The sequence below is a fragment of the Octopus bimaculoides genome, chromosome 14 (genome assembly GCF_046866305.1).
Source record: "Octopus bimaculoides isolate indiv1 chromosome 14, ASM4686630v1, whole genome shotgun sequence".
Taxonomy (NCBI): Eukaryota; Metazoa; Mollusca; class Cephalopoda; order Octopoda; family Octopodidae; genus Octopus; species Octopus bimaculoides.
In genome coordinates this window covers 10,269,695-10,273,233 of record NC_142941.1, presented here as the reverse complement: position 1 = coordinate 10,273,233, position 3,539 = coordinate 10,269,695, and the positions used below count along the sequence as shown (strand labels likewise).

Sequence of the window (3,539 nt, the reverse complement as noted above, 5' to 3'; positions counted from 1 at the left end):
CAAGCTAAACAAGCGCACTCAGAGAGCGCAAACCTCCGTCATGGCAACACCAACATCCTCTCAACGATTAGCCAGAGAGGATGTTTGAAATGAGAATATTGCGGAACTATTATTTTGATGAGTTCTATCTATTTATCACCCGATAAGGCACACATGCACCGCCGGGTGCTGTTGAACCAGTTGTTAAGTGTCCGACCAGTGAGAGATCGATGCTAGATGCGTCGAAACAATTGTCGTGATTAATAATAAAAATTCTCGCATATTCCTTCTTCTGTCTTTTATTTACCATATATATTTATGTATGATTGTGTGTATATATATACATATATATATATATATATATATATATATATATATATATATATATATATGTATATATATATGCATATATATATGCATGCATGTGAGAGTTAGTTGATAAGGTTCGTGTATGTGTTCTATTAGCTTATCAATATGCATACTAACTCTGAGAAACAAGTGTTCATTAAGCATGAAATATTCCAAATACATAATTTAAATAATTACACTCATCGAAATCATGCGCACAAATGTAGAAAACTTGAATAAACACAGGAATATAAAAACATTAGCAAAATGATTATCAACATGTGTTCATGCCTATATATATATATATATATATATATATATATATATATATATATATATATATGGAGAGTGAAAAAGAGCGAGAGGGGGGAGGGGCAGAGAGGGACAGAGAGAATATGTGTACATACGTGCAAATAAGCATTCACGCAAGCAAACTGAAGGGTTTTTAAACATTCTCACATAGATGTGTATGTTTGTATTTATATTTGTGTGTTTGAGATGGTATGTGACATAACGCATTTCGTTTTAAAGTACATACCTACAATACAACACAATGATAGATCGACAGCGTGCAAACACATCACGCCAGAGAACATACACAGACAACCTTACATTTACTGAATCACACGAACATACACGCTGACGCAACCATACACACATTCATATATACATATTGATTCGCAAACAGAAATTATATGTACGTATGTATGTATGTATGTATGTATGCATGTGTGTCTATAAAAATGTGTGTCTGTGTTCGTGTGTGTGTGAGTGTTTGTGTCTGTTTGTATGCACGAATTTATAAATATTTACCGCGATTTGATTACGACATATGTGTATCGAGGAGTTATTATTCAGTGCACGTCAATTCCAACAGCAGAACAGAATTTTAAATTGCGACATAATTTTATGCCATCCCATTCAACCGCCTCTCCTATAAGCTTCGTAAGCAGCAGCGGAGAGAGACTGCGAAGAACAACAGCAACAACAATTGCAACAACAACAACAACAACGACAACAGCACTAGCAACAACCCCAACACAAAGAACAGAGGTAATCAGAAAGAAGAAAAGTGCTAAAATATAATCACACAAAATAACAGTAAAAATATAAATATAATGCCGAGAGGGGCAACGATAAACGTAAAGAAAACCAAAAGCAACAGATTTGGCGATGACAACTACAATAGTTATAAAGTAATAAACGTCTCGTCAAGTTTAATTAAATGAGTTTGCTGTGATTACATAAAGGAACTAACGCACGTGATTCAGAACACATAGGAATTCACATGAGGAGAGACAGAAATATTTAATCTCAATGCGGTGAGCTGGCAGAAACGTTAGCACGCCGGGCGAAATGCTTAGCGGTATTTCGTCTGTCTTTACGTTCTGAGTTCGAATTCCCTTGAGGTCGACTTTACCCTTCATCCTTTCGGGGTCGATTAAATAAGTACCAGTTACGCAATGGGGTCGATATAATCGACTTAATCCCTTTGTCTGTCCTTGTTTGTCTCCTCTATGGCTTGTCTCGTTTCGGTGCTGACGCGGAATCGCTGTATTTCTATGATTTAGTGAAATGTAACCAACGATAATTTAGAAATTGCAACCGAGAGTAGGCCGGAATAATTCTATATCCTAAAGATTGAAGTCCTGCTTTTGTTGTCGACTTTCCTACTAGGGCTGTTAGCTATTCCGGTCGTTCAATGACCCCTTGATGCTGCACAATTTTCGCCTGAATAAAATAATTCTTACTCATCCCCGTACGTTTGGCAACAATTCGACCGTTAACCACTTACCAATGAATATTCAATTTTTACTCACCCCTGTAGGTATACATATATGTACTTAATAAATTTATACACATATAAATTTCTAGTTATAAAAGAATCAAAAATAATACCTAATTCTTAGCAGAGCGTAGTTTCGATCTACGGACCTCTGGGTTATGGGCCCAGCACGCTTCCACTGCGCCACTCTGCTTCACAAGAGCAAAAGTTATGAATAATGTATTATTTCTTGCATTGTCTGTTCTGTGCTATAGTAATTCTATTACATTATCCGTCATATGTCATTTATTTGCTGTATATTTATCTCTATGCATTGTGTTACAGTAACTGCACAATACATGCTGCAGTACTGGGGTATTAATTTACTTATTGACATTCGCTCTGGTGATATTTCGAAATTCAGGTTTGACAAATGACATGCATAGACCTATATGTTCCAAATTGTCTTGGATATCTCTTCACTGCAGTTTTCAAATTGACCAGAATTCAATAAATGTCTCTTTGCATATCACTGTCACCCAATAAACTTATTCATAAATTTTCCATGACTTCCATCAGTGAAAATGAAGAGTTCAATACTTGACGATATAAATATGGTCTTTCCGTCTTTAAACCAGTTACCCTTACAAGTGTGCCCTCCTACAGGAGGTACAACGTTACGCTAGGGATATTTAATAACATTACTTAAGAATTTAGAAAATACTTTCTAATATTTGGAATGTCATGGATATATTTTTATTTATAATTTATTTACACCAGCGTGTCTCTGCTTTAGGAGCTTGCTTCGCAACCATGTGGTTTCGGGTTTAGTGTTACTTCGCCAAGTGTCTTCTATTATAGACCAGGGACGACCAATGGCATATGAGCGAATTTGTTAAACAGAAACTGTGCATAGGACCGACCTATATAGATATTTGCGTTTATTTGTGCTTGCATATATTGTATCTGTGAGTCCGTATGATTGCGTTGTGCATGTCTTCCACTACTATTCGATAGTTAGAAACACACCAACATCGGTTATCAAGCGATGTTGGGGGGGGGGGGGGCAAACATAGACACACAAACATATACACACATACATATATACATAATCCACTCACAAGGCTTTGGTCGGCCCGCGGCTATAGAAGAAGACATTTGCCCAAGGTCCCACGCAGTGGGACTGAACCCGGAACCATGCGGTTCGTAAGCAAGCTACTTAGAACACAGCCACTCCTAAGCCTCTGTACATATACATGTACATGTACATATATACTTATATACCCCCACATCTACCACCCCTTCCTACTCCCGCCCCGCCCCCAACCACACGTCTGATTTGTTGTCCACCACGCGATGCACACACTGTACAGTCACGATCCTCAAAAATTACACACCACATCATTGGTAATCGACATTATGAAACCGGCTCACAATTCGCAATTTA

The 3,539-nt window shown here is 37.4% G+C and overlaps 1 non-coding gene across 1 annotated transcript; it reads right to left on the bottom strand.

Annotated features, from left to right (window-relative positions):
- Window positions 1–2,234: 2,234 nt before the first annotated feature.
- On the bottom strand, window positions 2,235–2,306 carry Trnam-cau (transfer RNA methionine (anticodon CAU)). Its single transcript has one exon. It is a non-coding gene; the product is annotated as a tRNA-Met (tRNA).
- Window positions 2,307–3,539: the final 1,233 nt, after the last annotated feature.